General features: G+C 43.0%; 1 protein-coding gene across 5 annotated transcripts in view; it reads right to left on the reverse strand.

Annotated features, from left to right (window-relative positions):
* The window catches only part of Pacsin2 (protein kinase C and casein kinase substrate in neurons 2), a 92,475-nt gene that overhangs the window by 48,062 nt on the left and 22,411 nt on the right, over positions 1-22,002 (reverse strand). The window contains exon 1 of one of the 5 annotated variants that reach the window (XM_051189505.1): positions 9,657-9,806. The exons of 3 other annotated variants lie outside the window; for them this stretch is intronic. The gene's annotated coding sequence lies outside the window, so the exon portion shown is untranslated. Of the gene's footprint in view, positions 1-9,460; positions 9,595-9,656; positions 9,807-22,002 lie in introns of those variants that run through there. One more of the 5 variants, XM_051189506.1, reaches the window with a different exon arrangement.

Consider the following 22,002-nt stretch of genomic DNA (forward strand, 5'->3'; position numbering starts at 1 on the left):
TCTGTATGTCTGCTAAAGGTCAAAGCTAGAGAGCACACAGGATACATCCTCTGCATGGCCCCCCTCTCACTTTAAGACATCTTGAGATCAGAATCAACAGTTTTGAACAAGTGATGACAGACGGCTACGGGTACACAAGAGAGATGTGTCACAAAGCAATAGAGATCTAGGCTGCTAACTGGGGTACTGGTGTTTCAAAGTATTCTGTGTTCTACTCCTGTGATTCAGCTCCCCTCTGCTCCAGCCTCTGACAGGCACTACCACAGCTCACTGTCAAACACTTCCCCAGAGACTCCAGTCCAGGGTGCCTGCTTAGTCAGTGACCCCTTCCTTACATTGTCAGCTCCCACTCAAGGGTTACACTTCAACTCCCAGAAAAGTCACATGGACCCAGATGAGTCAGAAGGACTCTTTTGGCTAAAGTGGGGAAAAAAGTATAGAATGGGTCAGGAGGTTGTCCTTTATTCGGGGGGGGGGGGCAGAAAATAGGGACATTCACCAAGGGCTGGCATGAGGGGAAGAAGGAGCGAGCTCTGTCTGTCCAGCGGATGGCTGCTGAAGCAGGTTCCCAGGAGCAGACAAAGGGCATTATTAACAACACATGAGTCAGAGTGTCCCAGGTCAGCCCCTCTAGCTGCTTCCAACCCCTCCACTTTGAGACAACCCCTCTAGAAGCAGGACTTCCTGTCACACAAAGGGCCTCTGTGGGCCTGTGTCCACAGGAGGAGGAGTGGATGTTCTTCCTGTGCACAGGCGGCAGTTTCAGACAGAAAAGTCTGACAAAGCAGAAGCCTCTAGGAACTGCAGCTCTGACTGAGAGGTGACAGTTGCTTAGTTGAAAATTAGAAACAGCAAGAGAAGGATAATGCCACAGCACACGACCAGGTAAGGTCTCTGAAATCTGTGACTTTGATTCTCCACAAGACCATACCTTCTGGTGGTCTGATCAGGTCAGGCAAAATACTTCTGAGGCCAGAGACAATGTTCATCTGAAAAATGGAATCTAGACTGCCTTGGAGGCTGTGTGGAACCAGCAGCATTCTGCTGGAAGAGAGGGGGAAGTGCTTCCTGAGTGATGGCAACTGGATAACCATGCTTGTGGCCAGGTCCCTAGCACCCAGGGTTTGTTCTTACAGGAAACACAATCACAGAAAGGACTTATTTTAGCACTGTGGACAACCTCTTCCAATGAAGAAAGGCTGTGCAAAAACACCATGGGACACAGACAAGAGTATTCGGGGAAGGAATCTCACTGGGAAGCCACGGGCTGAAGGAATGGGTGGGCGTCCCAGGAGAAGAAACCTGTGTGACAACAAAAGTTGTGCAGCACACAGTTGAGCTGGCTTTTAAGCCTATTTGGTGGAGAGGGGGTTAGTATTTACAAATAGCAATGTACAAAGACACCAGCTTGAGCCCTCAAGCCACCAGAAGTGACTTATGCCCCATCTACCTACCATGAATTTTCAACAGAAAACAGCACTTCGGGTTCAAAGCCCCCTCCACAGGAATGATAGAAAAATGCCACAAAATCATGGCAATAGCACACTTTTCAGAAGTTGTCTCCAGAAAGGAACTGCTCAAGTATTTCTCTAGCCACATACTTTTGAAGCTTAAGCCCATGCACATGTGTGTGTGTACACACACACACACACACACACACACACACAGAGGAAAATTTGGTTTTTAAGTGTTAGGTAGGCAAAGTCACTTTCTCAAGAAGCCATTCTGCTCATCAGTGTGTACCAACTGAAGCCCACAGCATCCCACCCCAGAGGTGAGTGCTGGGCTACTTTGCAGTTGGTACTTACTTGCAACATACTGAAAACTGAAGGAGGGAGGGAGGAAGGCAGAGAGAAGAGAGAGAAAAACTAGCAGTTTGGAACACCAGGAAACTCATGTATCAAGCAATAATCTGAAATGAGCCTAAGCAAAGCATAAGTCAGTAGCAAAATCCCCTTTCCATGAGAAAAGTGAGAAGAACTGGACTTTGAGTCCTGGCAACAACAGTGATCTGGCTTCCCAGCTTCATTCCCATCTGTAAAGGGGGGAGGGGCACTCTTTTCCATAGAGAAGTTATAAATTTAAATGACAAATTAAGTGTGAACGCCTAAATGAGGCCTTTCACAAATGCTGGTCTCTCATGCTCACAATTTGTTTATCCTTAGTATAACAGTCACACCCTTTAGTCATAGCCACTCTCAGGGCAGATGTCACTTTGCAAGCAGAACATAAACACTGTGCACAAGGTTCTCTGAAGAAGCTGTACCCACAGATCCACTCTAAAGCTGGTGCGGACTGCTTCCATTTGGCTGGCTAGAACACTGATTCTGGTGAGATGCTATAGGAAGGCCCAGAGCTAACTTAGACCCTTTAGTCTAAGGACTGTTTCTCTTAACTCTTGCATCTGACTTAACATATCTAATCAACAGATATACTTCTCAGGATGTATGGTGTAACAAGTAGCTAACCTTTAGCCTCCAAGCCTAAAAGCTAAGGGTGCTATGACATCTAGAACCTACAGAAGAGACTTCTCCCTTGACTGTGAGCTGCCTACCTAATGCTCCCACTGATATAACCAGCAACTGTACTGATGGTCCATTATTCTGTGACTGTACAAGCTCATTTACCCTCTTCCATGGTGGGACATGGCATCCATCATAGGCTGGCTTCATTCCTGAGTCAGTGTCAGAATCAGGGGATTCTGAGTAAACTTTCCCTGTCTTCTTTAAAGCACAACTGTTGCTCAACACTGACAACACAATGACAACTCCAGGACACAAGACCTTCACCATCAATTCACACACTGCCTCCCTAGTAAACATTTTCTAGTGATCATAGTATGAAGGAGAAAAAGGAATCCCATTTCCTCCCACAGCAAAACGCCTAATTATCATACTTGCCTTATCAAGTATTATGAGGAGTCTATCACAACCTCAATTACAATACACATCTCTTCTTTCCTCCTCTTCTCTCTGTCTCCTCCCTACTCATACTCCCATACTCAATAAAAAATCTATTGTTTTGGGGCTGGAGAGATGGCTCAGAGGTTAAGAGCACTGGCAGCTCTTCCAGAGGTCCTGAGTTCAATCCCCAGCAACCACATGATGGCTCGCAACCATCACTAATGAGATCTGGTTCTGCAGGCATACATGCAGGCAAAACACTATATGCATAATAAATAAATAAATCTTTAAAAAATGAATTGTTTTAAGAAATAGCCTGAGTCAGGCATGCTGGCACATGTCTTCAGTCCCAGCACTGGCGAGGAACAGCAGGCAACTCTACATAGTTGAGTTTCAGGACAGCCAGTGTTATGCCTCAAAAATAGATTAGATAGATAGATAGATAGATAGATAGATAGATAGATAGATAGATAGATAGATAGATGATAGATAGATAGCCTGTGCCCCATTTTTTTTTTTTACATATTTTCAATAAAAATGAAGGGGAGAGAGAAGGAATGATTAAAACTGAGTGGCAGAGAGTAGTGAGGTGAGCTGCTAGACACTAGTGTAGTGAGATATTCACTTTGTCCGCACCTGTGACACTGACCATGCCCATTGGGGTGGGGACAGGAGCAGACATGACCTGGGGGAACTAGGTCTGGGGAAGGGGCCCAGGAGCTCTCTCTTGCTTGCAGAGCATCCGGAGGCATCCCTGGGACCAGGAACCTGCTGGTGTTCATCTGTCTGTGTTGTAAGTTATTTCTCCCCGAATAAACATCTATTCAGCCTATTTGTTTTTCCTGATCCTTATTAAACCATGATATACTGGGAGACAAAAGAAGCCCAAGAGCCTTAGCTACACACTAAAGAGGACTCTGGGCCTTCTTCAGAGCCAGCCATGGGGATGAATGGACTAGATCTGAAGCCAACAGAGGAAAATTCTCTTAGACACAGTGAAGAACAATCCCCAGCCTCAAGACTTGGGTCATCCAACATGGCACTAACAGCTCCAACACAGGATGATTCAAATGAGAAACTGACTTGACACTTTTAACATAAACAGACACAAGAAGCTAATAATACAGCAGATGATATAGCCTCAAAGAGAAATGAAGAACACAGAACTAGCTTAAGATGGAAAATAACTGCTCTGGGCCAAGTAAATAGGAGGTGGGTGCCTGAAGCACGTACTAAACTCTAGAGCAGTGCTTCTCAACATTCCTAAGGCTGCGACCCTTTAATACAGTCCCCTCATGTTGTGGTGACCCCAACCAAAAAATTTCCACTGCTACTTCATAACTTTAATTTTGCTACTTTTATGAATTATAATGTAAATATTTTGGAGGGAGGGTTTTGCCACTGGGGTTGCAATCCACAGGTTGAGAACCACTGCTCTAAAGTGTATTCTTTCTGATCTCCAAAATGTTCCCTCTGGGTCTGCTTCTGCCTGACAAACCCTCTCAACAAAACTCCTCACCAATTGTAGAATAAGGTTCCTAAAGTTCTCCAAAAACCTCATTGCCCTGCTGTTTACAAGTCTCTATTTCATTGGTCTGTGACTTTTCTCAAGTCAAACATTCAAGCCATGCATGGTGGCACACACTTTCATCCTCAGTACTTGGGAGAAAGGGGCAGGTGGATCTCTGTGAATTCAAGGCCAGCCAGGCCTATATATAAAGTTCTAGACCAGTCAGGGTTACAGAGAACCCATCTCAAAACAAAACAAACAATCCAACAACTGAGTTTCCAATATCTATGGATGCCATGGGTATAGCTCAGTACCTGCTGAAGGTGACCACAAGCCCAAATGGATGAAATGAATAAGAGTGCAAGTGCTACTATAAACAAATAGATACAGGCAGCCAGTATCCAGATGAACTGCCCCTCCAGGTACTGAACTAACTAACAGTTGGCTGGAAATGTGCACAGAACAACAAAAACATTGAGGAGGGGGGACAATTACAGTTGACATAGCTTGATGTCACAGTTTTTCATCAGGCCACCTTTAACCCCCTCAAATTTAAACTTCAGCCATTACCAGTTCACTGGATGTACTCAAAGAGTGAATTTAAGGTCATAAAGAGTTCACTGTCAAAACATGAACTTAATTGCTTAGTCATCTCTTTAGCCAAGAGACAGAGTCTTAATTCATAGCTCTGGCTGCCCAGGAACAAGAAGCTAATAATACAGCAGGAACTTAGAATGTACATCATGCTGGCCTTGAAGTCAGAGATCCATCTGCCTCTGCTTCCAAGTGATTAAAGGCATGGGACACCACATCCAGTAAGCACCTACATTTTTTTAAAAACCTAGGTCTGCAGTAACTCAACGGTAGAGCACTTGGCTAATATGCCTGAGTTTATTCCCCAACACACATGCATGTCATACACACACACACACACACACACGTACACACATACCCCTTTACAAAAAGAAGAATAATGCAATTCATTAGCTCACTCATTCTTTCCTCCACATAATTGACTTTTCATTTTTCCTGCTACTATATATTTCTCTTTGCCTTTCGCTAAAGCCCAAGATGAGTAGCAAAGTTTCTGCTAAGTCTGAAAGGGCATTCTGAGGCTATCACCGGAACAGTCTCAAGAAAGGCCCCATAACAAACATACAAGTGCGGAAGGCCCAATTTTGTGTCAGAAGCACAAATTCTCAGTGATTTCTGCAGAAGCAGCACTGCAGGAGCCTCACAGCCCCTCCCTTCTGTCTTTGACTCTCCTAGGACAAAGTGAGCAGAAGCTAGGAGCAGGAAGAATACCTGTCAGATAGTTCTAGATGACTCTAGCAAGAGATGAATCAATTACATTATGAGGAAAAGGGAGCCAGGTGAAATACTCTATACACACTAAACTATAAGAGCTGAGGAGGTGGTTCAAACATTAAGAGTACTGGCTGCTTTTGCAGAGGATCCAGGTTCAATTTTTAGCACTCACATGACAGCTCGCTCACAATCATCTATCTCAAATACCAGGGGATCCATGCCTTCTTCTGGCCTCTGAAGACACCAGGTATGCATGTAGTGTACAGATACAAATGCAGACAAAACACTGATACACATAAATAAATAACACAAAGAAATCATAAATAAATTGCTAACCCTTGTGAAAATACAAGGTTAAGTCTAAAATACTGAGAAACAAAAGTCACTAATGTGAGGCTGCCTGGAGCAGTCTGTTCCAGGCCTCAGCCTAGCTCTTTAGGCCCAGGTGCTGCCATCAGGCTCAGTCCAGAAGCAATAGCCTTTTCAGGGATACAAAGGGTGTCCATTACAATGGCAGGGGGAGTCACAGCTCTGCCCTGCAGCATGAAAATATCATTCATGGAGCTCACTTCATTCTTTTATATATTACAGTAGGCATGCACTGATTAAACTTTAAGCACAAATAAGGTAGCTATAAAGACATCCGTTTTCAAGCTGGACAGTGGTGGCACACACCTTTGATCCCAGCACTCAGAAGGCAGAAGCAGGTGGATCTCTGTGAGTTCAAGGCAAGCATGGTCTACAAAGTGAGTTTCAGGACAGGCTCCAAAGCTACATAGAGAAACCATTTTTGAAAAACCAAAAAAAGAAAAGACATCCATTTTCCTAGAGTGTACACATTTCAGAATGTTTTGTTTGTTTGAGCATGGTCTTGCAAGCCCAAAGGAAACTCCAATTCAGTCTAGACTACCCAGACATAGCTCAACTTGGACTATAGGAGGATTTCTGGAGGTTAGATAAGGGCCAGCATTCCTTCTCTATTAAAAAGAGTCATTGTCATTTCCTTACCTCTGGCAGAAGGGACTGTGGCTACACATGGCGCCTATGGGCATATCATATGAAGCTCATGCTGGCCTCCAGCCTCCCTCATTATCACAAGTACCTGTCAGACGCTTCAAAGTCCATGCTACCACCTCCTCCCCTACCCCAAACTCCCTCCAGCTCTCAGGCTCCCCTCCCCTCCCAACACACACTCATTCTCTTTATAACCCTGCTGTTTCCACTCTGCTCTGCTCCTTTTTCTCTCCCTGTGTTTTCTCGTTCTCTATCCCCTGCTATTCTCCCCCTCTCTCACAGACAGCCCTGGCCAAATTCAGTCTATTTCTTTCTCTCTCTGCTCTGAACTCTTCCAGATCCTCTGGCTGTTCTCTAACTACAGTAAAAGCCTTCCCCTTAAACATCAAGTTTATACAGACCTCACTCTGTAGACCAGGCTGGCCTAGAACTCAGAGATCCATCTGCCTCTGCTTCTTGAGTGCTGCAATTAAAGGTGTGCACCACTATACCTAGCCTATTTCAGAAAAATTTAAAGGATTATACTCTAAACATGTTAGAAAATGAAAACAAATGATATCTATAAACTTCACCCATGGTACTAGAAGTAGGCTTTAAACAGCAGCAGGACACCATACTCAGGTAGATGGAGTCATTCACTGTTCTCAGCCAGTCCATGCTTGTACCTGAATTTCAGGAGGGCTTGAACTCAGTTTTTACAGAGAACTTTGAGAAGGCTGGGTGCTAGAGATTGAACTCAGGGCTTCACACACTCCAAGCACTTGTCTACCCCAAGAAACTATGTTACAAGATTCTGAAAAGCAGTTTAGAAATTCTATTTAATAGTCTCTTTATTTACATTATAATTTTTTTTAAGTCTCTCATGTTGCAAAACCTGTCTTAAGATGTAAAAGCTATTAGTATTCCCATGCAGGAACTGAAACACGCAAATACTAAGAAACAGGAGCTTGTGTTCGGGGTTTTCCTGTCATGTTTCCTCTTTCAAAGAAGAACGAAGTACTTGTCCATTTCTTTTACTAAATGAGCTCTTAATGAGGTTGGCAGTCTCATCTACAGATAACATATAATGGGGCTCAATTGGCTGGGACCTAATTTAGGAGAGAAGCAGGAAAAACTATGAAATAGAAGACTCTTTATTTTTAAGAAATAGTATCTCTCAGAGGCAGAACTATTGGTGCCCTTTGTACTGATAATGACCTCATTATACATTATGTTCTACATTATTTATTATGCATCTAAGCCAAACGTACTCATCAAAAATTGTTATTTAATAAAAGCTGAGTGTTTGGAAATGAAAAGAAGAAAATGAACTCTTTGGGCCAGGGCTAAGGCTCCATGAGAGAATATTCCTTCCTGTCTTGCTCTGATCTGAGAGAAGAGGGGCCATCCAAGATATGATATTGAGAAAGCAGACACCTATCGTACAAAAGGAATGACCTAGTAAGTGGGCACCTTAAGCTTCCAGACTCAGCTAATCCGCTGTGTGACCTTGAGTGAGTCACTACACTTCTCAAGTCTCAATTCCTTTGTCAAAATGAGAGGCCTGTCCACAGCCACTCCAAGAGTCCTCCAACTCTAAATGCCAACCTCCTACCTTTGACACTAAGCCACCAAATAACTTAGCATATAAATGGGCAAAAGCCAAATAAAAAGAAGGTGCAGGCTCACTCGTGGAGTGCTCATACCTGCAAGGCACGCTTGGCTTGAAGTTATGAAACCTCTTTGTTATTTTCGCCAATGCAGCACTTAAAGAATATTCAGTAGAATATTCCATGATCCAGAAAGTTTGAGGAAAGAGCTGTTCAAAGCTACAAGAGCAAAAGTAAAACTGATGGGCTGACTACACTCTAAAAGACATGTATTATATACTGTGGAAGAGTTCCCTGTGACCCAAAGGGCTAGACATATGCACAAATCACAGCAGGTTATACTCCAACAAGAAAGTGTGTTTGTGTAGTAGCACAGACTGCACCAGCAGAGCACTTACAACCATACCAGGCCACTGCTTGGTTCAATGTTCACGGAATAGGTAATCCAGTAAGAATAAGTCATGTAGGGAGGGCCACTTAAGCAGGCGGGTTTTTTTTTGTTTTGTTTTGTGTTTTTGTTTTAGCTTTTAATTACAATTACAGTACTACAAAAATAAAAGGAGGAGGGAGTCCTAATTTTTCAGTTCCAGAATATGATTTTTGAGGTAAGAAATAATTTTAAATGTGTATGAGGCTGCTCAATTTTTAAAATACAACATTTGCTGTTCGATAAAAACATAGTTTCTAGCACTGGAGACAGGGCACAAGGTCTGAGAAATGAGAAAAGAGCTGACTCAGGCTAGGAGCGGGCAGAATGCTAATTCGGGTAGCCCTCCCAGCAATTACAGTCAACTGGAAAAGCTCATTTGCTCGCTTTTCTCTCTGTGCCTATAGATTAGCTCTGGCTTTTAAGAAAAGAAACAGCATACATTAATAAACATACTGTCTGAAAGTCAGGGGATAAGAGCCCTCTAGTAACAAACAGTTAACTCGGGTAACTCATTTAGCTAGGCAGTTAGAAAAAAAAAATCCTCTAGAGGTATGGAAGCTGGAGGAAACCATGCTGAAGCAGTTCAAAGTGATCCACTGGGAAAGGAACCATGTGTACATGTTCCCAGCCAGAGTCAAAGATTAGAAAGCACAGTCTTCATTTTTCCTTCAGGTTAAAATCTAGCACAGGAGAATCAAGCACTTACTGTCATTTTCTCAGGGCATGCAGGACAAAACATTCCATACTGGTTAATGTGGAACTGGCTGAATGCTTCTGTCAAGAACTTCTCAAACTAGGTAGGCTTCCTTACAAGGTGAGACTGCTGTTAATCATGTGGACAAAAAAAAAAAAAATGTATAGAAATTCTACTTCCAGACAGGTCTACCTTAAAGAGCACTCACGTTTCTGTCAGACGCTGGCTGCAACGGCCTTAACTTTGCAGATCCACTCAGTTCCTGCCTCCTTCCGACCCTGCTGGTAGGTCTGACCTCCCTCTCCCAGCCAAATTCTCCCAGCACATTTCATCATTTCCTGTTGGCTGCTGAGATAAGGTCATTCCTCACACTGCTGCATTCACAGCCCAAGCACCAGGTTCTTTCTGACTGCGGCTGGCTCCTGCCTGCCAGGGCCATCACACAACAGCTCTCTTTTCAGAAAGAGACCCCAGGAATCTCAGCATTCCCTGAAAACCAGAGAAAGGAATGTCTGGCAACAAAGTCATACTGCTCCTCCAAACCAAGCCAACTTACATGACAGACCCTTGTCTTTAGGGTCCTACCACACAGGACGGAAAAGGCATGCTCTGTATCTCAGGGGCAGGTATGTGTTCCCCAGGTTTGTTTCAGTGGGTGTCTGAACATTAGCACTCTCCTATGCTGCACTACTCTCCAACACAAAGTAACTTGTTAGTGGAAGACAATGGGATGTAGACGACAGGATGTGGACAGGTACTTTCTCCTAAGAAGAAAGTACACAAATAAATATGCAAGGTGAACAGAGTAATAACCAAAAGCCACCCCATTTCTTCTACTCTGACAAACAACTAAAAGGAAAAGGAAAAACAATGTTAAAATTTTGGGCACCTTATGTATACAAGAATGCACAGCCATGAGCCTCTTAGATAAAGCACAAGGATAAAGCCACCAAATTTGGCTGTGGGGACCAGGACAGGGAAGTGGGCTTATGCAGAGGGCTTATGAATTTCTGGCTCCCCCCCCCCCAGTACTTGAAACAGAACCAGGGCCTCACAAGGGACATAGATCCAGGTCTATTTTCTGGGTCTTGAACTAATTGCACATGTACTCCTGTGTCTAAACACTTTTATGTACACATATTATTTGCCAATAAAGATATTCTAAATTCTATGTGTGATGGCTCAGCAGGTGGGGAAACTGCCGCCCCATGCTTCCCTCCCACACAAGTTCTATCCCTTCCAGACAGCCGGCTAGGACACTATGTTTCAGTGGCAGTGGCTTGAAAAGGATCACTTTAAGACAATTTCTACCTTAAAATATGAGCCAAGAAGAATATACTAAAATTAAGGTAGGTGGCTGACAAAATAATACAACGCAAGGGAAAATTATTCACATGAACACCTGCTTATTTGTCAGTATTCCTGATGTCACTATTCACTCAAGCATGTCATTCAAAAGTCACCTAGTCTCACCTTGTACAAATCAGTTAAGATCTCTCTCTCTCTCTCTCTCTGAAATCTTGTACTGGAATCCTCTTAATGAAAAACATTAGGAAAGGCTACATCAACAGATGTAGGGGAAGGAGAGGCAAGGATATCTGGCAGTCCCTCCTTGACAGGCTTCATATCCCCCATATATCTGAGTCCCTGAATTCAGCAAGCCCAAGACACAAAGCCAGGTATAGTTCAGCTGGGCTTGTGGTGGGAGTCTATAAAAGCCCTCTGACTACAGGGTATTAACCACTGGCATTCCAATCACATCTACAGAAAGGAGACTACATCAGTCCAGCTACTCCAGCAGAGGCCACCAGGATATAGCTGTTCTACAACAGTAGTTCTCAACCTGGGGGTTGTTGCCCCTTCCATAAACCTCTATCTCCAAAAATATTTACATTACAATTTATAACAGTAGCAAAATTATTACAAAGTAGCAATGAAAATAATTTTATGGTTGGGGTCACCACAACATGAGGAGCTGTATTAAAGGGTCAACGCATTAGGAAGGTTAAGAACCACTACTCTAGAAGGACTGAGACTCATAGTCTTATCTTTCTTTCCTTCTGTTCTTTCTTCTTTCCTCCCTATCTCATTCTCCTCCTCCTTCTTTTCCTTTTTTTTTAATGTTTATATATTATGTATAGTGCTCTGCCTGCATATCAGAAGAAGGCACCAGATCTTATTACTGATGTTTGTGAGACACCATGTGGTTGCTGGGAATTGAACTCAGGTCCTCTCCGAGAGCAGTCAGTGCTCTTAACCTCTGAGCCATCTCTCCAGCACCCCCCCCCCTTCTTTTCCTTTAATGAGATACTGATTTGCATAGAACTGAGTGATCACTTAGTGGCACTGACAGAACATTTCTGCAGCCCTCAAGTTCCCTATGCCCTTTGCAGCATTCCCAGGCTTGGAAAATACTGATTTATGGTTTTTAAAGAGTAGTTTCTATTATTGGAACATAATCTAGCTATACAGCCCCAACTGGACTCAAACTGGGGATCCTTCTGCCTTGGCCCTGGTATCTGCCTTTCTGCAGATACACAGAATCCTACTAGTGTACATCTGTAAAAGTAGGAGGCACTTCCTGGGTTCCTGTGTGGCTTCTGCCATCCAGGGTGAGTATAACTCCAGTAACGGAACTTCCCAGCCAGGCTATTTCTGAAGCACACTGAGACAATGCTGGCCATAAACTGCATGGCAAGGTGCTGGAGTCATGGGAGAAACTTTGTAACATTTTGTCCTAAGTATATTTTACTGAGACTCAAACTTTAAGGTGACTATCACACACCAAGAATTCACACACCAAATGGCCCACTTTGTAGCCAGCATCACTTAGCTTCTCTACATTGTCACAAGAGTACCTTGCAGTGACAGAATTCAGTGCCAGGTTTGATGGCTACTATGCAGGCAACAAAGAGATCTGTTCTTGTCTTCAAATACCAAGTAAATAGAATTTCAGAAACTTACTATATTACTAAATAAAGTAATGTGGTATTAGAACATTTGGAGAGAGGAAGGTAGTGGCTAATTTCAAATCTTAATATTAGTCTTTCCTATTTTTTCAGGAACCAAGATCAAAATGAGTCATCTGGTTTTATTCCTCCTACATCTATGCCAGATTTCTAACAGCCTTTATCAGAAAATGCACCAGAACAAAGCTGAACTATCTTTGGCAAAGTTTTTAAAAGGTAAAATCTCTTACATAAGCTTCTTTGCTTTTCTGGAAGTTGTCCAAACAGAGAGAAGGAGAGGGAAGGGAGGAAGGAAAAAAATAGAAAAAGGAAGCAGCAACACCAAACTCATTAAAGCTGAAAAGCCCAACTAAGCAAAGTTTCAAAGCACCAATGTGACGGAAGGAACGTGTTGCCTCCACCCCAGTGGCATCAAGAGAAGCAATACTTGGGTTTTAAGGGTGTTGTATGTATGCATACATGCACATAAGTTCAAATGTCTGCAAATACATGTATGTGTGCATACATGTGTGAGGCCATCAGGTACTGTCTATTTTTTAAGACAAGGTCTCTCACTGTGTCACTTGGGCTGGCCTGGATCTCTCTATGCAGACCAGGCTAGCCTTGAACGCACAGAGATCTGTTTACCTCTGCCTCCTGAGTGCTGGGATTAAACGCAGGTGCCACCATGTCTGACACTTCTTTTTTTTTTTTTTTTTTTTTTTTTTTTTTTTTGAGACACCAGCTCTTACTAGCCTGGAGCTTGCCTAGTAGGCTAGGGTAAGTGGTCAGTAAACCCTAGAGATCTGCCTGTCTCCACCTCACCAGCAATGAAATTACAAGCATGTACCATCACATCAGCTTTTTCACATGGGTTCTGGGATCAAATTCAGGCTCAGTTTGCAAAGCAAGAACTTTGCCAACTGAGCTATCATCTCATTCCAACATCTGCATTTCTAAACTAACATCTTGGAGGTAAAAATTACTTTTGGGAGGTTAAGATGTCATATTGCCTATGACCCTGTGAAAAGAGTATGCATTCTTTGGGCAATATACTGAAAATGGAACACAATCCAAGAAGGAAGATCTGAAGTTCAAATACCAAGTAAGGTTCAGTGAGTTTGGGGACATTTTCAGGACTAAAAGTAGGTCATGTTGTACGAATGCCTTACTGGTATGATTTTTACCCATTTACTTATTTTTAAATCCACCATCTGCTGTTAAGTTTGGCTGTTAAGGTCCCTAAAGACCATGTGTTTCTTAAAGGCGGTCCTCACTGTGTCACTACTGAGGGCTTGTCAAATTTTTAAGAGGGGACATGTGCTCAAAGGGAACTGCAGGACCCAGGTTTCTTTCTCTTTTGAATTCCAGCCATCAGGTATCTTATGCTTTACTATACTCCCATCAAGAGGTACCGCCTCATCACAAGCCTAAAAGCAATAGGGTAGTCAGTCAACTGTACACTGAAATCTCCAAACTTGTAAGCAAAAATTACCCTTTCCTCTCTATAGTAGGTAGATGTTATGGTGATCAAGTTACTTTCCTCAATGCAGCAACAAAATGCCTAACAAAGGCAATTTAAGGAAGGGTTATGGTACAGTCCACCGTGGCAGGAACAGTTAGTCACACTGCATACTCAGAGAGAGTTGAATACTAGTGCTTGGCTACTTCTCTTTTGTTCAGTCCAGAACTCCACACCATTGTATGGTGCTATCCACTCTTAAAGTGGGTCTTCCCACATCATTAACGCAATCCAGAAATCCCCTCAAATACAGGTTTGTCTTTCAGGTGATTCTAGAGCCTATCAAGTTGGCAGTTCATACTAACAGTCACAGTGATGGAAAGCTAACACTCATTTGACACTGTGTACCGAGAGTTACAGGCTAACTAATTCACTATTCCTGTTCTTAAGCAGCTTCAAGTTTGGTAGGGTAGATGGACAAATACCAAGAGGGTCACACAAAATGACAAACACTGCATCTAGGGACTAACAGGGAGTGGGCCAAGCTAGGCCAAGGAATAAGGAAGAAAGGTGGACAACTCCCCAGAAAAGTGACTCCCTAAGCTAAGAGGGTTACCTTCAGCAGCCACCTCCAAGGGAGAGCTGGGCATCTGCCGAGCTCTTGACTGTAATGGCTAGTGCCTTTTAACAGAGGCGGGGAAGCAGCCAACTTTTTTTTTACCCACTAGGACATGGGGGCTTTGGGAGTAGGGGGTCTATTACCTCCCAATATTATTTCATCTTTCAAGAGATCTTACTAATAAAGACACTTTGGGTTCAGAGAGTAGGCTCAACAGATAAAGAGCACTTGCCAACAAGCCTGCTGACCTGAGTTCAATTCCCAGGATCTACATGATGGAACATAAGAACTGATTCCTGAAAGTTGTCCTCTGACCTCTATGTGCTTCAGTGCACACATACTATACATGATAATAACATGAAATAACTTTTAAAACCATGTCTATATGTGTGACTATAAAGACTTAGAAAATATATGTTGAGTTGCTAAGATGATTTTCTTTTGAACATCTGCATTTGTATTTTACTACATGTATTTACTGGCTTTAGAAAAGAGGAATAAGTGGAGTTCCTTTCTGAGTTCTCTAACTGGAGAGACATCACTGAGGCCAGGACAAAGGCCAAGCTTGTTGCTGTGCAGAGGGGCTAGAAACACTAACTACACTTCAAAGCCCACAGGCCAGTCCATTCTCAGGCTTTCATAATATCATTATTCCAGATGACATGTTGTCACCAACTGAAGCCTGGTGGGGGATATCCTTCTGTATGCTGTAAATATATGTTTCTCTCATTGGTTGATGAATAAAGCTGTTTCAGCCAATGGACAGACAGGATCTAGCCAGGTGGGAAATCAAACCAGAGATAGAGGAGGGCAATAGGTGGAATCAGGGAGATGACATGTAGCAGCCAGGGAAGAAGAGACCTGGGGATCACTTGTAAGCCAAGCCGATAAGAAATGGGTTAATAATTGAGAGCTAGCCAGTAAGAAGCCTGAGACATCAGTCAAACAGTTTATAATTAATATAAGCCTCTATCTGTTTATTTGGGACCAGGCGGAACAGAAACTTCCATCTATAGAAGCCTGCCATTCCAAAACCCTTGCTCCAGAGGAAGGCTTGTCACCACAGCTGACTTCCCTGACTGTGATACCTTCACTGGGAAAAGAACAAGGTCATTCCACATCATTTACTTCAAAAAACCAACTATGAGATTTTATGACCCCTTCTGGAAGAAGCATTTCCTAGGTAAGGTTAAGACCCTCAGCCACATCCAAAGGCAGGGACACCCAAACCAACTTGCAACTTCACATGTAGCACTGGACATATCACTGGAAGGTTCCCTAATCTCAATAGCATGAAGGAATCCCATGCAGGGGTAGGTATGAGAAGGAGATTTTCATGATTAAATAAGCATTAATTTACCAGATAAGCAGTATGACAGCAGGCCGGCATACTCAGCATGGTTAGTGATGACCATCTACTGGCTAGTGTCTCTAGCCCCCAAAAGAAAACAATCTATTAAAAAAAATCTCAAAGAAAGCAAGGACCTTGAAATGAAGGAGGTCCCTCTGTAAGCTCATAATCATACAAAGTGACTGACAACTGCATGTGACTAATAAGAATGACAACAAGTAGCTTCCACAGCATGAGGTCCAATCTGCAAGGTCTGCAGGCATGGTCAAACAACACCCTACATCTCCCTCACCACCCCCACCCCTGCCAGTTCTCCTCACCAAAGCCTTTCCACAGTGCTCTGCTCCAATCTGTCCCTACAATAGCCTTCTTCATTCTCACCAGAGTTTCAGAGTATTGTCTAGCTAACACTAAGCTAAAAACAGAAAAGGGAACTGGTACCTCAAACTACCACATACCATCTAATTTATAAAAAGCTTGTTTTAGAGCTGAGCAATGGTGATGCACACCTTTAATCCCAGCACTCAGGAGGCTCAAGGCTAGCCTGGTCTATAGAGTTAGTTTCAGGACAGCCAGGACTGACTACACAGAGAATCCCTGCCTTGAAACAAACAAACAAACAAACACAACTTTTTTCAGGGTTCTGTTTCGTTTTTTGGGTTTTTTTGTTTGTTTGTTTTGTTTTGTTTTTGTTGTTTAGTTTTTTGTTTTGCCCTCAGGCAGGGTCCCACCAGTAAGTAGCTCTGACTGTCCTCAAAGTCACTACGCTGAATTTATGGACAATCCCTCCTGTCTCTAGAGAGCTAGGACCACAGCAGTGTGCCCCACACCCAGCTTTCAACTAAGGGAAGATGAACTGTGACCACTATGCACTGGGAACCCTGCAGCCACAGCCCTATGGGAGAGACAGAAGTGCTTAAGCAGTGCTTCCCCTCTGGTCTTTATGACCTATGGAGCATGCTCAGAATCACTAAGCCTACCAGCTGCTTGAAGCTGGTTAGGAATTCAGTCATGCTTTTAATTGAGTAGCCTTGGACGTGTTTCTCACAAAGTACCTTCCTACATGTAAAATAAGGTAACTTGTAGAAACCGAAGCACACACCTGGACTTTGAAGTGGTGAACAGCATGAATGGACTGAATTCATTCTGACAGATTTAAGGTAATTTTGTGGTCGAGGTCAGGACAGACAGAGGTAAACACCTTTAACAGAACTGCCGACCACTTTCCTGGAACTTAAGCAAACACATTACTAGTATGGACTCCTAAGCAGATTCACCAGTAAGCCTGTTTCTTCAACTATCACAAAGACCAGTCTCTCCTACCTCCCAGGTAGGAGATGAAACGGCCTACTATGTTAGTTAGCTTCTCATCAAAGACACTACATTTCTCTTGAGAGATGTCAGGAAGAAGAGATTTTCAGGTCATAATTCCAGAGTATTCAGCTTCTTGGCACTGTTTCTGGGTCTGTGGAAACGCAGGACATCATGATGGGGGGAGAAAGGTATGGCAGAGCAAAACTGTTTACCTCATGGTAGCTTGGAAGCAAAGAAACAAGGGGACAGGGTAAGATAAAGCCCCAAGGATATGTCTTTGTGACATATGTCCTAAAGTTTCTAGAATCTCCCCAAACACACCATCAGCTGAGGAACAAACCTTCATCACTCCAAATCATGTGCTTACCTGCTTCTCTGTCTGTCCTGCATCTTATCCACTGTAGTGGTTTGAAGGAGACAGGTCCCCATAGGCCCCGGCATTTGAACATTTGGTCCCCAGTTGATGGCACTATTTGGGGAGGTCTAGAAATGCAGCCTTGAAAGAAATATGTCACTTACAGGAGTTTAAAGACTCATACCATTTCCAGTTTATTCTTTCTGCTTTGTGTTCGTGGTTCTTTTTCTTTTCTTTTCTTTTTTTGGTTTTTTGAGACAGGGTTTCTCTGTATTACTTTTGAGGCTGTCCTGGAACTAGGTCTGTAGACCAGGCAGGCCTCGAACTCACAGAGATCCACCTGCCTCTGTCTCTCCTAAGTGCTGGGATTAAAGGTGTGCGCCACCAATGCCCAGCTTATGCTCATGGTTCAAGATATGAGCTCTCAGCATCAATGCCCACCTGCTGCTCTGCCACTATGGGCTCTAACCCTCTGGAGCAGTAAGCAAGCTCTTCTGTAAATTGCCTTGACCATGGTGTTTTATCACAGCAAGAAAAATGTCACTCCTACCTTCTAATGTCTCCACCCAACGAATGACACACAGCAATTCCACCAAGGATCCAACACCTTTATCTTCTACCTACAACACTTTTGTTTCAGTTTCCAAGGTAGCTTTGAACTCGAAGCAATTTTCTTGCCTCAGCCTCCCAAATGCTGGTATTACAGATGTAAGCCATCACATGCAACTCACAAACAGCACTTTCCTATGAACACCAGGTGATGAGCACCATGACTGGCAAGCTCATCTATTAACTAGATGTGATTTTTATTTGTACTCCACCTACTTCCAAATGATAGAGAAGGCTGCCTGCTCCTGTCACCATTTCAATAAGGAGGCTTATCCCTGAAAGCTCTTTTGCCCATGCTCTGTCTGACACCTCAACACAAAGTAGTAGAGTTCTTCCTGGTGAAGGCAGAGAGCAGCTCAGATCACCCAACTGAGAGGTCATTAAGTTGCAAGGCGGTGGGGCACACACCTTTGATCCCAGCACTTGGGAGGCAGAGGCAGGAGGATCCCTGTGAGTTCAAGCAAAGCCAGCCTGATCTACAGTGAGTTCCAGGACAGACCGAGCTGTTACACAAAGAAACCCTGTCTCAAATAAAAAGAAAACAGAAAAAAGGAGAGAGAGATTGGGGGAGAGGTGTCATTAAGCAGCTTCTTTTCCTTCCTTCCCCACCCACCATCAACAAAGGCAGCCATGTGGACTGGCTGACTTTTGAGAAGATAGATAGAGCCTGGGCCTAGGTTGTGGATACCAGGATGAGCAAACCCACATAAGGTACTGCAGCTAAGCTATATTCTACGCATCCTTTATACAAGGGGCACATACCACAAGCAACTGAGTAAAATCTTAAAACACACACACACACACACACACACATACACACACACACATACCCATGTACCAATAGATATGTATTAAGAAGGCTCACAGCAATCAATCAAACAATCATTAAATAAAGGCTCACAGCCATAGTGCTCATTATGGTTGAACCACTGAAGCAATCCAGTATCTGCTGACAGGAACTCTGTGCATGTGATGGGAGAATCTTTGTCAACTTGACTTCACCAGCAGATACCCAGATTAAATTAATTGGTTAAATTAAAGTAAATATTGATTAAATATTCCCAATGCTTCTACAAGAGATCAACATTTTTTTTTTAATTAAAAATTTTTTTTGCTTTTTTGAGACAAGGTTTCTCTGTGTAACAATGCTGGCTGTCCTAAAACTCATTCTGTAAACCAAGTTGGCCTCGAACTCACAGAATCCACCTGCCTCTGCCTCCCAAGTGCTGGGATAAAGGCATGTGCCACCACTGCCTGCCCCCCCCCAATTAATGATTCTTTTTGTTTGTCTGTTTGTTTGTTTGTTGTCTATTTGTTTTTGAGACAGAGATTTTCCTGTCTAGCTGTCCTAGAAGAACTAGCTTTGTAGACCAGGCTGGCCTCAAACAGAGATCTGCCTGCCTCTGCCTCCTGAGTGCTGGGATTAAAAGCAAACTCCACCACCACCTACCATGATTTTTTTTTTAATGTGCATTTTTTTAATTGGTGTTTTGCTTGCATGTATGTCTGCGTGAGGGTGTTGGATCCCCTAGAACTGGAGTTACAGAGACTTGTGAGCTGTCATGTGGGTGCTGTGAATTGAACCTGTGTCCTCTGGAAGAACAACCAGTGAGTGCTCTTAACCTCTGAGCCATCTATCCAGCCCCTAATATCAACATTTTAATCAGCTGATTTCAGATTGTCCTCTCCAGTTTGGGCAGGCCTCATCTAATCAGCTGAAGGTCTGAGCAGAATAGAAACAGTAAGGAGATCAAAGGCTGCCCACTTTCAGGCTGGAACTGCTTTACTAGCTCTTCTGACCTACAGTGCACATGGGATCTTGCCTCCATATGTATGAGCACATTCTTTATAAATCCCATAAACATACATCTGCTTCACATGTGAGAATTCTTGCTTGCAGGTGTGTGGGAGGACACATTCAAGTACACACACAATTAGTTCTGTGTCTACACAGAACATTAATACAAATGAATGCAAAGGACAATTACTTAGCAAATAAAAATGAAGTAATCTGAAGATCATTTATGAGTCCTGCTTTATAAAGCACATAAGAACATTAAATATAGTAATCATACATATATACTTATATAGTATTCTCTGGAGAGAAAAAAGAAAGTCAAGAGAATGATGAAAGATCTAGACCACACTTATCTCTAGCAGGATGCACCACCTTCCCTGAAGTATACACAATGGTTTCCTTCTCAAGCTGGGAGGCTGACCCTCAGGAACTTACCAATATGCTTCAAAATCTAGCTATCAAGAACTATAGAAACAGCTCAGTAGTAAGCATGCTTACCTAGCTCAACTCCTCTGAGTCTATCCTCAGAACCACATACACCTGAATAATAAAATAAAAACACCTTGCAAATACATCTTTCTTCTTTTAGATGGGTTTTAATTTGTATTAAATAAAGTATTTCCAAACTGGGTGTGCTGGCGCATACCTTTAGTCCAGGTACTCAGGAAGCAGAGGCAAGCCAATCCCTGTGAATTTAAGGCCAGCCTGGTTTACAAAGAGAGTTCCAGGACAACCAGGCTGTTACATAGAGAAACCCTGTCTCGAAAAACCAAAAAATAAAACAAGACACTTCTAAACTAGAGGTTTATTTTTATTTAGAAATGTTACAAGACAGACACAAAAAGAAAACCCAGAATGCAGAACAGTGTTGAGATACCCCCACTTGCAAGGTTTTTGGGTCAACTGTCCATCCAATCTGTCTGAAACCCTCTAATTTTTAGGCCTTCCTTCCCTCTGTCATTTAGAGAACATCCACCCTCTTATGTGGAGGTCAGAAGATAACCTACTTTCAGGTCTCTCTCATTCATTCATTTATTTATTGTGACCCACTGGATTTAATTAGGGTTGTTTACATGAGCATAGATGGTAGATCTTGTTCTTGAGATCTTAAACTGAGATAGCCAAGTAAACTTCTGTGATGCCCACAGAAGTTTCCTCTTTAAGGCAAGTATGATATGAGAACCTGCAAAAGACACCCATGGCTCTGCTACACAGTCAGCTTGGCTTGACTTATTACTATTACCACCTCCAACTTCAATTTTTGTTTTATTTGGCACGAGCATATAGTAATAAGTATAGTAACTTGTAATCTAATGAGAAACACTATGAATAGCCTTTGTTAACATGCAAAAAAAAAAAAAAAAAAAAAAAAAAAAAAAAAAGAACACAGGGACCACATCAGGTTGGTGGCTAAGCTAAGAGTCCACTTTATCTTGCTGACAACAAAGCAAGCAGGGTTCCTGGCTCCCAGATGATGACATTCCTCTGCCCTGAATTCACCCACCCACTCAGGAGAGAACTCAGGGAGGTTTCCTTGTGTGCACTGACAGTAAGTTCAGGAATGCAGTCTGGCTACATTTGTGGCATTCCTAAGGATGAGGTACTATGCTTCTGGTCTGAATTCTAGTATACTTACCTGAGACATGGTAGAAAAGTGGTCCTAGTCTGTTACATCTCCATTATGCAGGGGGCTCTATGACATTCCCCAATGTAGATCCAAGCCCAGCACAGTTCCTCTTCCTCCTGGCAACAGCATTTCAATTGGGCTTTGGGGAATCCCCCACCCGTTGGAAACAATAGTCCCTCCTGGCTCCTTTTCAGGTTTCCTGCATCTGTGAGGCCACCACACCCAGTATCTTCCAAGGACTAGCTTTATGCTCAGATTCTCTTAGGTCACAAAACTCTTACCAGCTTTCTGTATTCTGGCAGAGTAGAATTTTCAACCCTTTTGACCAATCCCACCTGCACTGGAGCACAGACCACAATCCTCTACCAAGAACTGAAATAAAACAACTCCCAAAGCATCCGAAATGCTCTTGCCATTGTCCAATGCCCAAGAACAGCAACATGTGCTTACATTTCTACCCAGGAAATGGTA

The sequence above is a fragment of the Phodopus roborovskii genome, unplaced genomic scaffold, assembly GCF_943737965.1.
Source record: "Phodopus roborovskii unplaced genomic scaffold, PHOROB, whole genome shotgun sequence".
NCBI lineage: Eukaryota > Metazoa > Chordata > Mammalia > Rodentia > Cricetidae > Phodopus > Phodopus roborovskii.